This window comes from Canis lupus, chromosome 5, assembly GCF_011100685.1.
Source record: "Canis lupus familiaris isolate Mischka breed German Shepherd chromosome 5, alternate assembly UU_Cfam_GSD_1.0, whole genome shotgun sequence".
Lineage (NCBI taxonomy): Eukaryota > Metazoa > Chordata > Mammalia > Carnivora > Canidae > Canis > Canis lupus.
Window position 1 is genome coordinate 7,325,835 of NC_049226.1, and position 14,353 is coordinate 7,340,187.

Here is a 14,353-nt window from a genome sequence, read left to right on the forward strand (position 1 = left end):
TCATCATTATGAAATGATCCCCTTAATCCCGGCTAATAATCCCTGTTCTAAAATCTACTTCATTGTACATTAATACAGCCACTTGCTGTCTTCTAATCACTCTTAACATGATTACCTCTTCCATGCTTTTACTTTTAACTTACTGTGTCTTTGGATTTCAAGTGGATTTCTTGTTGGCAATATATATTTGGATCTTGCTTTTTACCTAGTAGGACAATATTTATCTTTTAATTGGGGTGCTGAGAACATTTACATTTAATGTGTCATGGAGAGTTGTATTTAACTCTCCTACTCCGATGCTTGTTTTCTATTTGTCTAATTTGCTCTTTCTTGTTTTTTTTTCTTTTCCCCCCATTTAGTTTTGTATTATCTTTTTATGATGCCATTTTTGTCTGATTTTTAGCTATAATTTTCCATTGTATTATACTTACTGTTTCTGAGACACATTTTTTAAGAGATTTTATTTATTTATTCATGGGAGACAGAGACATTGGCAGAGGGAGAAGCAGGCTCCATGCAAGGGTCCCGACGTGGGACTTGATTCCGGGACTCCAGGATCATGCCTGAGTCAAAGGCAGACACTTAACCACTGAGCTACGCAGGCGCCCCCTCTGATACACATTTTTAAATTATGAGGGTCTACCTTCAAGTGATACTACCTTTCATGTGAGCCTACAACAATTTACTTCCATTTGTACTCACTCTACCTTGATGTTAGTCTTGCCATATGTATATTATAAACTCACAAGACATCACTGCTCTATTTGTTATAAGTACCCAATTATCTTTTATATAAATTTGAACAAAAAAGTCTTTATATTTACCCATATAATTAGCATTTTCAGTAATCCTCACTGTTTTTCTTACAGATTTCCACCCACCACCTTTTTCCTTCCTATAACATTTCTTATAATACAAGTCTGATAGTAATGAAATTTTTTAGCTTTTGTATGTCTGAAAATGTCATTATCTCACCTTTAATTTTTGAAAGGTAATAGCATAAGGTAAAGAATTCTAAGTTGAAAGTTTTTTGAATTTTGTTTTTCTTTTTATTGTCTTAAAGACATTTCACTGTCTGGCTTGGCTGTTCCTCAAGAATCTGCTATCTTACTCTTATTACTTTTTATGTAATGTGTCCTTTTTTTGTCTGACCTTTTTTTTAATTTAAATTTTAGATAGTTAACATACAGTGCAATATTGGTTTCTGGAGTAGAATTCAGTGACTTATCGCTTACATACAATATTCAGTGCTCATCAAAACAAGGGCCCTCCTTACTCCTCATCTCTACTCACCTCCCTCTACCAACTCTCAGGTTGCTCTCTATCATTAAGATTCTCTTATGACTTGTTTCTATCATTCCTTTTTTTCTTTTTCCCCTTCCCATGTGTTCATCTGTTTTCTTTCTTAAATTGCACATATGAGTGAGATCATATGTGGTTTGTTTTTCTCTGATTGACTCACTCTACTTAGCATAATACACTCTAGCTCCATCCATGTTATTACAAAAGGCAAAATTTCACTCTTTTTGATGGCTGAGTTTTATATATATATGTGTGTGTGTGTGTGTGTGTGTGTGTGTGTGTATGCCACACCTTTATCCATTCATCAGTCGACAGACATTTGGGCTCTACATAGTTTGGCTACTGTTGATAATGCTGCTAAAAACATTGAGGTGCATGTATCCCTTGAATTTGTATTTTTGTATCCTTTGGGTAAATACCTAGTAGTGCAATAATAGCATCATTAGAGTAGTTCTATTTTTAACATTTGGAAGAACCTCCATAATGTTCTGCAGAGTGGCTGCACCAGTTTTCATTCCCACCGACAGTGTAAGAGGGTTCCCCTTTCTCTGCATCTTCACCAACACCTGTTGTTTCTTGTGTTGTTACTTTTAGCTAACCTGACAGGTATGAGATGGTATCTCACTGATTTTGATTTGCATTTCCCTGATGATGAGTGATGTTGAGGACCTTTTCATGTATCTATTAGTCATCTAGATGTCTTTTTGGGGAAAAGTGTCTAGGTTTTCTAATTATCACTGATTTTATGCAAAATGATTCTTTTTTTTTTACATTTTTTATTTAAATTCAATTTACCAACATATAGATAGTATAACACCCAGTGCTTATCCCATCAAGTGCCCTCCTCGTTGCCCCTCATCCAGTTAGTTACCCCATCCCCTTTCCCTCCTCCCCTTCTGCAACCCTTTGTTTGCTTCCCAGGGGAAATGAGTAGGAAAAATTAGAGAGAGAGAGAGAGAGAGAAACCATGAGAGACTCCTAACTCTGAGATGCAAAGTGATTCTTATGTGTTTTATAGTTTCGTTCATGTGTCTTGGGCTTGGGACTCATTGAGCTTCTTGGATCTGTGAGTTTATAGTTCCATTGAATCTGGAGAAAAAAAAATTAACAGTTTCTCTAGCTTCCTTGGCTTCTCTGAACTCCTAGTCCCATCTCCTCAACTTGGGGAGATTCCTGAGCTTTTTTCAGAGTTCGCTCTCCCTGTATCATCCTGGAAACTTTCTCCAGGCAGTAAACTGGAACAATCATAGTACTCACCTCATTTGTTTTCCATCTCTGAAGAATCACTGTCCTTCATCACCTGATATCCAGTGATTCCAGGTGGGAGGGTAAGTTCAATCCTATTTCTCCATTTTACCTAGAAGCTGAAGTTCATACTTGTAGGTTTTTAAGGCTCTCCTTTTTATTACTGGTTTTAAATTTTATTACATAATGATTGGAGAAGATCATGGGTATGCATTGAACTTTTGAAATTTTTGAGACATTTTTAAAGGTCTACTACATGATCAACGTTTATAAATATTACATGTATCCTTGAAAAAATGTATCCTTTTTGTTTGTTGAGTATAGAATTCCATATACAGTTGCATGAGCTTAATAAATTTATTATGTTTAAGTGCTTAATGTAGCTGCTCATGTTTTATCCCTTTGTTCTATCAGTTTCTGAAAAGAATGTTTTCAAACTCAATCTAAAAGTTTTGTTTCATCGATTTCCTATTTCAGGTCTGGTAGCTATTGCTTAATATATTTAGGGACTATGTGGATAAGTCCTTGTGTACTTATGATAAACATTCCTTACTTTTTTATAGTCAATTTTAGCAGCATGTGATGTCATTCTTTGTGCTTTCTAATATTATTGCCTTAATTCTAGTTTTTCAAATATCAAGATTCATCTTATAGCATTTTTATGACTCATATTTTCCTAATGTACCTTTCTTATCCACTTATTTTCAACACTTATTAGTCTATTTTAAATATACTTCTTTTGAATAATATATTAGCTCTTAAAAATATTTACTGTAACATTAGAAAACATAGAACACATGTAATAACAGATATTCAATATCCTTTCACAGAAAAATATAAAATATTATTGAGAGAAATTAAGGAATACTTAAATACAGGTATATTCTATATTCTATGTCCAAGTTTTGAGTTATTTAATATTATAAAGATATCAATTCTATCAAATTGATCTATACATTAAATGCAATTCTAATATAAAAATCTCCAGAGGTTATGTTGTAGAAATATATAAGCTGATTCTAGAATTAATTTGAAATGCACAATAGGAACAAAGATTATTGTCTTAGTCTGTTCAGACTGTCATAACAAAATACCATAGACTGGATAGCTTATAAAAATCACAAATTTCTTTCTCCTAGTTCTGAAGGCTGGGAAGTCCAAGGTCAAGGTGACAGTAGATTTGGTGTCTAATGAAGACCTGCTTTATGACTTATAAATAATTGTCTTTTTGCTGTGTCCTCACATGGCAGAAGGGTCAAGAGTGTTCTCTGAGGTCTCTTTTGTAAGGATACTAAAATCATTCACAAGGTTCTACCTCTATGATGTAATCACCTCCTAAGGGTTTCACATTCTAATACCATCATATTGATATAGAATAATCATACTGTTTAGAATTTAACAAGCAAATGTGGGGGGAGGGTCACAAACATTCGGTCACAGTAGTAAGCCTGAAGAGGACATAGGTGAGTCTTACTTTACCAGATATCAAAACTGTAGTAATTTTTTTAAAGTGCAATATTGGCACAAGTATAGACTAATAGATAAGTTGAACAGAATAGTGTCTGACTTCAGACCCACACCTGATTTATGATAAGGGTAGTACTACAGACCATTGGAAAAGAACTGACTAAATAGGAAATGTACTATCCAATCAGATCTCTGTGTGGAAAAAAACGAAAACTGACTCTCATATCACTTTATCTGCAAAAATAAATTCCAAACAGTTTGTAGATATGTGTTTTCTCTAAATTAATATAGGACTCAGGATACAGAAACTTTTCTTAAGTAAGACACAAAATCGGTAGTCACAAATGAAAGGTTGAGAAATTATACTGATTACAATAAAGAAGTTCTGTTCTTCAGGAAACACCATTAAGTAAGTGAAAAGTCAACACAGTAAAAAGTAAAAGACAATATTAACTATGGCCATATTTTATAAATAAAAAACTCACATATATCAATAAGAAAAAGAAAAACACCCAATAGAAAAGAATTAAAGATTTGAATAACTACTTCATAGAATAAGTTATTAAAATGGCTCAAAATTATGTAGAAGTATAAAATCTCATTAGTAAGTAGAGAAACATGAATTAAAATAACAATGAGATACTACTAAAAGACCTCCCATAAGGATTAAAAATGTTTTGAAGACAACATATTGCCAGTGTTCGCACTGACAAGGATATAGACCAACTGGAACTCTCATCTATCCCAAATGGGAGTATACACTGGCATGATTATTTTCAACAATTTGGCACTATCTAAGTCTTATACTATTACTTATGTGTAACAAAAAGACAAATACAGGAATATTCACAGCAGTTTTATTTGTAATAATTCCAAATGGATACACCCAAATGTCCATCAAGTGTAGAAAGAATAAATTGTGTTGTTTGTATATAATGGAATATTATGCAGCAATGAAAATGCCTTAACTGCAATTCATAGAACCCATAAATTTTATAATTTTCAGGGCAGGCAAACTCAAAAATATATATATATATACCATGTGATTCTATTTAAATAAATTCAAAAACAGAGGTTCATATTAGATGGTAAGTCTATAAACAAGGTAGGAAGTAATTACTGAAAACCATAATAGTTCTTATCTTGGAAAGACAGTGATGGGAGGGGCATTTGGCGTTTCTGGAGTGCTAGCAGGTTCTATTTCTCAACAAGCATCATTTCTTTTTAATAAACTGGAAAGACCAAATCTTTGCCTTGTGTATTTTCTTTATGTCATATTTTACATTAAAGATTACTTAAAATAAAAAATGTCCATATAATGAACTAAAACATATCTTTTACAGCTTTATTAATTTTGCTCTGTCTTTTGGGTCGTTACAAAATAAACTTTACCCTCATGTTATAGAATATCCTTTCAAGGATTTAAATATAGCAAAGCCATGTGGCTAAGGTTACACAGTTATTTAAGTAATAACAGGGTTGAATATGAGATTAAGGTTCATTTTGTTCAACTCTTCATCCACAAAGTGAATTCTTTTCATAATGTCTTGTCCAGATTGATCTAGCCAACACATGGATCCCTCAAAAAGTAAAGAACTCATGAACTCTGAGGAGATGACACCTCAAGGCAGATATATAATTAAAACCCGGTGATAACAGTAGCACAATATTTCTTACTCTACTTCTACACCAATACTTGGTAACAGTCTTGACTGTCTCACAGATAATAACAGTTTTACTAATTTCACTAACTTCTATCACTAACTAATTTCACTAACTTTCTATCTAGAAAAGATTATCTTAAAAGCTTGGTTGAGTTGATTAGAAAGAAGGTAGCAGAAATGACAGATTTCATGGAGTACCTTTCTAACTACAGATTTTCAACCTGCCAACACTTACATAGTCTTTCCTTTCATAAGGAGGGATTATCCTTAGTGATGACTTAAACACTAAAGAAGGCATTTAGGCATGAGGGCAAAGGTGTATGTCTGTCAAAGCACGAAAGAAAAGGGTAGAAAACTATAGAAGGTAGAAAAGACCTCCCACATTTTAATAAACAGGTGGCCTGGTGACTTAACGTGGCCTGGTCTAACCCTTTGGCTTGCTGCTACATTTTCTGCATATTACTACAGAGTGTAGCTTTGGGGTTTTTGAAAAATATGCATAACAGTTCGGTCATATACCATTTTATGAGTCTGAAGTCTTGGTTTGAAGTTCAAATTAATTCCACTGAACTACTTTGAGAAAATTGCAGTTCCACATCTTCTTTGCAAGTTGATATTTTAGTGGGTTATTAGATACCACCTATTTGTAAGCAGCTAGAGGACTTTGAACTTGGAAGATAAATAAATCTTTCTCAGGAAACTGTAGAGTAGCATGCTGAAAGGTAATTGTAGATTGAGTCTTAGAAAATCTCCCAAGTCATCTAGAATTAGTGGGACATTTCCATTCTTTCTTTGTGCCCATACTCTGGATGTGTCATCCAGAATGTGTTGCTCTTTTCATTTCACCAAAACCTATCAAGGATGTACAAATGTTTGGTCTCCTTCAAGATGTCTAAAAAAAAAAAAAAACAACAACAACAACAAAAAAACAAACAAACAAAAAAACACCTTGAGAAAATATACTTCTTTATACTTTGTTTTCCATTTTGTCTTATGAGTCTGTTCACTAGTTTGTTTACAAACTGGCTTCTCAGTTTGTACCACAGAATTAAGTTCTGAAAAAATGTAGTCTCACCAGTAATAGGTTCCACCAAGGTATTATTATCACCAAAGCTACTTTATAGACAAGTTCCAGTTCTAGTTATGGATGAGCATGTTTCATCCTGTTTCTCTCTTTAAATGCAATTAAAATTCCTGGACAGAATGAATGGAGAACAATTATCTAAAGACTCTGGAAAGTAAGTTGTAGTACATGTGTTGGGGAAAAAAAAAAACAGTAGATTTGGCAGTGAGTTTCTTGGTTTGTTCTTCCTTCCATATCTCTCATCCTGGGTTCAAAGGCAGCATAAATGTTGGAGATGTGCACCCTTTGTGGGCACAAAGATCTCTAAGAGAAAGAAGCCATCTCATTCAGATCCCTGAAGTGGGAGGGAGGGCCCCCTACAGGACAGAGAAAGTATGATAAACTCTCTGATTACTTTCTTCCAACCAGGCACCCACGCAGCCCAACTCCCAAAGCTCCAACTATTCTATGGTAGTTGTTACAGAGGCCAAATGTGAATATAAAACGCCAAAGGAGGAAAATCATCCTCTTTGACTGAGGAACTATGGTCTAAAGAGTATGTAGGGAATCCATGTTGCTCTTTTCTTTCCTGCTATTCTCCTGCCACTTGGCCCTGAAGGCTGACCCAACTGTTAGAAGTAAGCAACAAAACACAGACAGACTGAAGTCTCAGGATTTTTTTCCCAAAGAACAAGAAAGGGAGACCTCTGGATTCCAAAGACTGTGAGTGAGATAGCACAGAGGACAGGCTTTGAGAAAGAAAACTGAGCTCAGCCCAAGCTTCTCATAGAGGGGTATGTCCCTAAATGTGCCTGCTAGACTCTCAAAAGCTGTGGGAATTGAGCTATGGGTGTGGCCACTGTCAGGTTGCATATAGTTCTTGGGGAAAACCTTAGAAAACAGAACTGACTTTAGCAACATAGCCCATGGAAGATGAATCAGAATTTGTGGCCTGAACATAACTAGATTGATTGATGGCTAAAAAAGCAAAAATAAAAACACAATCTCTCTGTAAGATTTTTTAAAGACTTAGCGTCTCATAACATAATTTTCAAAATGTCTAGGACCCAATTTGAAACTATACAACATATAAAAGAATAAGAAAATTTTACAAATTCTCAAAGGACAAGACAATAACAGAAGCCTTGAGATGATACAAAATAATCAGATAATTTGTCAGAATTATCTGACAAGGACTTTCAACTAGCTATTATCATCATCATGAAGTAAAAATGAACACTCTTGAAACAAACCGAAAGACAGAAAGTCTCAGCAGAGAAATAGAAGCTATAAAATAGAACCAAATGGACATTTTAGAGTTGAAAAATACAATAAGTAATATAAAATTCCATGGATAGGTTCCATAACAGAATAGGGATGACAGAGGTAAGAGGCAGTGACCTTGGCAATAGGCCAGTAGAAATTATCTAATCTGAACAAGAATTAGAAAATTGGTATTAAAAATAAATAAAAGAACAAAGTGTCAGGTACCTGTAAGACAATATAAGAAGGCCTAAGACACATGTTATCAGAGCTCCAGAAGAAGAGGAGAAAAGATTTGGTGAAGAAAATATATTTTAAAGAAAAATTTATCAAAAACTTTTCAAAGTTGTTGAAAGATATAAACTGGCAGATAAACAGGTTCAGTGTATCCCAAACAGGATACATTTAGAGAAATGCATGCCCAGACATCATAATCCAAATTGGGGGGAAAAATCCTAAAAGCAACCAAAGAAAGCTGCACATTGCACATAGGGGAACACTTGAATTGATTGCAGTCAATTCAAATGACTACAGATTTCTTATTGAAAAGCATGGTGGCCCAAGCCATGGGCAGGAAGCCCCTATTAGAATAAGAACAGAGCTCAATGCCCTTGAAAGCCCCATATCAGAATGTAAACAGAACTTGAGAATTTGCTCCACCCCTTCTGGAGGTCCCCTAGACCAGCCCTTAAAACTAAGCTGAAACCCACCTCGGGGTCCAAGTCCCTCCTCCGCTGTGTCGGGTATACTTGGACCCAAGCTCGAGCTTGTAGCTTGTAAATAAACCCTCGTGCACTTGCATCGGTAAAAATAAAAAAAAAAAAAAAAAAAGGCATGGTGGTCAGAAAATAAAAAACTACATTTTTAAAGTGTTGGAGGCAAAGAACTGTAGGCCTACAATTCCATATCTACTTATTTTATACCTATATTCAGAAACAAAGGCAAAATAAAGATTGCTCTAGAATGAAAGAAGCTAAGAGGCTTCATCACCAACTGATAAGCTCTGAAAGCAATGCTAAAAAAAGTTCACCAGAAAGAGATCTGTTACTATAAGAAAAATTGGCATTTTAGGAATAAGGAAAAGCAATAGAAATTTCAATTCTGAATATATATAATTGACTAATTTTACCTTCTTAAATTCTTTAAAATATTTATCTTAAAATATAAAATATATATAACATTTTCTGAAGAGATTTCCAATTTATGTTGATAAGTACGACATGAAAGGGGAAGAGTAAAAGGACCTATGTGCTAGCAAGCTTTTTACATTCCATTTGAAGTGGTAAAATATTAATTCTAAGTAGGCTGTGAACAGTTAAATATGAATATTGTGTCCTTTGAGCGACCACTGGGAAAACATGCATAAAGAGGTAAAGTTCTTAACTTTAGATTAAAAAAACATACACAAAAGTGCACCGTGTTCATGGATTAAAGAATCTAATATAGTAAATATGTATAGTCTCCTCAAATTGGTCTATTGATTCAATACAATTGTAATCAAAATATCAGCAGAATTTTTTTTGTAGAAGCAAGCATACTCTTAAAATCATATTTAAAAAGGCAAATAGGAACACCCAGGTGGCTCAGCAGTTGAGCATCTGCCTTTGGCTCAGGGTGTGATCCCAGGGTCCTGGGATCGAGTCCTGTATCAGGCTCCCTGCATATGGAGCCTGCTTCTCCCTCTGCCTGTGTCTCTGCCTCTCTTTGTGTGTCTCCATGAATAAATGAATAAAATAAAATCTTTTTTTAAAGGCAAATAAACCAAAATAACCAAGACAATTTTGAAAAAAAGAACAAAGGTAGAGGATAAAGGCTATCCAATCTTAGGACTTTCTATAAAGCTACAATAGTTAAGACTGTGTGGTATCGATAGACACAGACCACTTAACAGGCTAAAGTCCAGATATACTCACACAAACAAAACAAGTTAATTTTTGAGAAAGACACAAAGGCAAGTAGGTGAGGGAAAAAATAGGTTAGTTTTCCCAAGCAGTGGCATTGGGACAGAGGATCCATGTGTTAAAAAAGAAAAAGCACCCAAACCTATATCTTACATCTCTTACAAAAAGTAACTTAAAATAAACCATACATTTATTTGTAAAATGTAGAACTATAAAACTTTTAGAGGAAATGCCAGAGAGAATCTTCATGCTCTTTGTGTTTGGCAAATAATTTTAAAATGTGACCCAAGGGTACAATCTATAAATGGGAAAAAAATGAATGAAATTTCAGCAAAATAAAAACTCTTTACTTCTTCAAAAGACACTGTTAAGAAAATCAAAATAAAAACCCATATGTAATTCTCATATTTGACTAAGTATTTGTTGGATATATAATGAACTCTCAAGACTCAACAATAGCAAATGGCCTATTAAAAAACAACAACAAATGGGTAGAAGATTTGATCAGACACTTCACCAAAGACTTATGGATAGCAAATAAGCACTTGAGTGGTACTCAACATCATTAGACACCAGGGAAATGCTAACGCACACTTATTAAAATAGATGAAGTAAAAGAAAAACTTACAATATCAGGTACTCGTGGATATGGAATAATTAGAATTCTCATTGATTGCTGGTGGGTGTGCAAAATGGTACAGCCTCTCTAGAAAAACGGTTTTGACAGTTTCTTGTAAAGTTAAACATACAATTATTTTATGACCCAGAAGTTGCATTCCTGTGTACTACTCTAGAAAAATTAAGAGGTCCTGATGCATCCTTAGAAGGTCAATAGCAGCATAATACTACATCGCAGTGCTTGCATAATGTTATAATCATTCTATTTATTCTTAGCGATGGTTGTAAATCTCTTACTGTGCCTAATTTATAAATTAAATGTTATCATAGTTATGTTTGTATAGGAAAAACATAATAGGTACAGACCATCTGCAGTTTCAGGCATCCACTGGGAGTCTTGGGAGGGATTCCCCATGGATAAGGGGGACTGCCTTGCTACTTGGAAGAAAAAGGGAGCAAGTATTGATGCTCACACAACCTGATGAATCTAAGTGAAAAATACTGTCTCAAAAGGTTGCATGACTCTTTATACGGCATTTTGGAAAATGTAAAACTGAAGGACTGAAACTGCATTAGTGGAAGTGGATTCAATCATAGGAAAATGGTGACTAATGACATTTTTTTCTTATCAATAGATCTGTTTTGCTTCCTGATTGTGGTGATGACTACATGAATCTATACATGTATTAAAACTCATAGATCCACTCACACACAGAAATGTTGATTTTACAGTATGTTTATTTTTTAAGTGACATTACATCTCTTTAATGACTGAAACTCTTATTTATACCTTTGGTAGAACCAACAACACTAAAGATCATGCTAAGCACAGTTTCATCGATTTCTTTTTGAATTCTCAATAGACAACCATGTGAAAATTGAAACAACTTACAGCAATTAAATACACATGAATATTTTAGCAGTATAATCAAGAAGATCATATCAGGTAAAATTTATAACAAAGTTAATTTAATATGTATTACTGTTATGAATCATTATCTTTTGGGTTGCATCGTACACAGTCCATTTAAATGACTCTAATTAGTAAGACTTTTATGGTCTACTCATTTAGAAAATTTCACCAGTATCTGCAACCATTGTTAATGTTTTTAAATCCTGTTGCTCATCATGTGTAAAACTCCTATTCATCTCTCATGCTTAAAGGCCTGGGTAAAAAGAGAAATAATTCCTTGGAAGTAGCATAATTGAAGCATTGAGTCATTTAAGAGAAATGTTGGATTGAGTAGAAAAAAGAGTTAAAACTTAAGACATCTACTAGCCCACAATGATTTATTGCACACCTTTTGCTCACAGTGTAGTATGTTAGAAATTTAACAGGTATGATTACAAATAATCCAAGATCTCAGATTCTCAAAGAAATTCACAGAAGAGTGAGAAAAACGGAGTCCATGTGATGGCAGATGCAAATTGTGTGAGTTGTAAAGTGTTATCTGAAATACAAAGCAGGTTCTATATATATGACAATGGAAATAATTACACAATTAGGGGCACCTGGGCAGCTCAAGTGGTTAAGCATCCAACTCTTGATTTCAGCTTGGGTCATGATCTCAGGGTTCTGAGATGGAGCCCCAACACCAGCTCTGTGCTCAGCAGGGAGTCTGCTTCAGATTCTCTCTCCCTCAGCTCCTCCCACGTGCTCACTTGCTCTCTCTCTCTCTCTCTCTCTCTCAGATAATAAATGAATAAATCTTTTTAAAAGGAATTAATTACAAAATTCTAGGTTGTTATAAGGGAAAATTATTTGTAACCAAAAAGACCTAGGACTTTGTTCTTTGAGTTAAATAAGCTAGAAGTGAGGGCACGTCAAGGCTGCACAACATATACTTGTGGGGTCTGTAACTGAGCTGGGTGATGTATGGAACAGATGCTGAAGAAAATGAGAAATGTAGTTGGGAGAGGTTGAGTTTGAGGCATGAATCACACAGAAATGCCGGTTGGAAGCTCAGGACTGAACTCAGAGGATGAAGAGCAAAGTGCACAGAGGCTAATTAGCATAACATAGAAATATATGAGCTCACCAAGAAAATGGATAGATGAGAAAAAAGGACTGTGAGCAACACCTTAAATCATACTGGTTTTAGGAGAAGAAGTTGAGATTATGGGCTGAGCAATGGCCAGTAAAGTAAGAGAACTAGGGAAGCTCATTAGAGGTAGAAGGGAAAACCAATATGAATCCCCAAAGAATGCTAATGAATTCCTCTTCATAGGCTGCCTGCCATCAATGGAAGCCAATTTTTTTAGATAAATGAAGATAGAATAAGAGTCTAGAAATTAGGAACACAAAGTAAAGATGTTTTAGGATATTAAACATCAAGTGTGAAAAACTACGCAAGCCTGATTCTCTAGGATATTACTTGGTCTCAAACGATGGTATGACCTCAACAGACATCTAAATTACATAAAGAATTGCCCCAGTTGTTCTTGAATAAAATATCTGTCCACGCATTGCCTCGGTATAAAATCATTAAATTGATACCTGTAACTGTGTCTGGACAACATCAGAGCCCAGGAAGACATTGGGAGAAGCATTATTTTTAAGATGATTTGCAGTCTTCTGGGGAAAATAATGAGAGGAGAAATGTAAGTAGGGCTTCTCTCCAGCTGTGACCAATTTCCCCACCCTACATTCAGACAATCAGCTTGGAACCAGGCAAACTCAGATGACTTGAGCTCCCAGTAGAACTCATTGCCCAGGCATGAGGGAATAAACAATAAAGAAGTGTAAACACCTATCTCTCAGGTCATGTTTTTTTTTTTTTTTTTTTCCCTTTTTCTTCTCTCTCTCTCTCGATCTTTTAGGGCACATTGCTATACCATCCATAACTGATTCCTTTGAAAATCTGACTGCAAGATTTTGTAGAGTATTCTTAAGGTGCAGGATTCTGGACCTATTCTCACAAAGCTTTTCTTATTTGCTATGACCTATTCCCTAGTCACTAGGGGTAGAAATACTCACAGTTTCTGCGGGGAATTATAGGTGAGTAAGGCAGACTGGAGAAATTGGAATAGGCATCTTTCCAAGGGCCCTTGTTCCATTTTTTTTTCCAGTGGTCACACATGATAGTGGCCCCATGGGATGGTGGATGACATTTCACACCCAAGAAAACAGATAACAAAATTAGTTCCCCTCTTATGCTACACCAGCCTCTTCCCCCAGGACTTGACCACTCCAAGACAATACAATACCCTCATGGAAACAAGCTAAGTGGATTGTCCTGGTGTGTGTTTTCGTTTCATTTTAGTGAAGTTTTATTCTACTGCTATGGAGACCTGACTTGAGGGTATTGAAAAAATGCTAAATAATAATCAGGCTGAGAAAAAGAAATGGATTTCCCAGCATAGTAGGTATAGAGAGAACAGGCTTAATTATTGATTCTCATTCCTGCCTTGTTCACACCTCGGCTCACATTCAAATAACTTGAGGGAGAAAAGAGTTCAGAATCTAGTAAAGCAGAAATTATTCTAAGGCTGTTAGGTGTCAATTCTATACTTCCTTTAATTTGGAAATGTATTTCTATGTGGTTGTACTAGATCAATAAAGAAAATATGGGAAGAAAACTTATCAATATATATTCTAGCTGCTGAAGTTGTAGTTTGCCAGATAGAAGATTAAGCAAAGGAGGAGTCAGAAAGCCTGGCCTATGTGAAATTCTTAAGTCACTTGTCTATAGGATTTTTGGTTTAGAACATGTGCCTTTAACTACCAATTAGAAACCTCCAGGAAGTCTCAGGGGGGTGACATGGCATGGATTTTGCTTTAGTATTTTGTAACAGGGAGCTTTGAATCCCTCTAACTTTTTACTAAAGGG

The 14,353-nt window shown here is 35.0% G+C and overlaps 2 long non-coding RNA genes across 2 annotated transcripts in view; one reads left to right on the top strand and one right to left on the bottom strand.

The window, feature by feature from the left end:
- Nucleotides 1-2,211: 2,211 nt before the first annotated feature.
- Nucleotides 2,212-3,838, bottom strand: LOC111095788. Its single transcript, XR_005359070.1, has 3 exons — nucleotides 3,791-3,838; nucleotides 2,560-2,666; nucleotides 2,212-2,391 (listed from the first exon to the last, which is right to left on the bottom strand). It is a non-coding gene; the product is annotated as an uncharacterized LOC111095788 (long non-coding RNA).
- The window catches only part of LOC111095789, a 31,143-nt gene continuing 20,581 nt past the window's right edge, over nucleotides 3,792-14,353 (top strand). The window contains exons 1-2 of the long non-coding RNA XR_005359071.1: nucleotides 3,792-4,010; nucleotides 11,387-11,469. This is a non-coding gene — a long non-coding RNA (uncharacterized LOC111095789). The remainder of the gene's footprint in view (nucleotides 4,011-11,386; nucleotides 11,470-14,353) is intronic.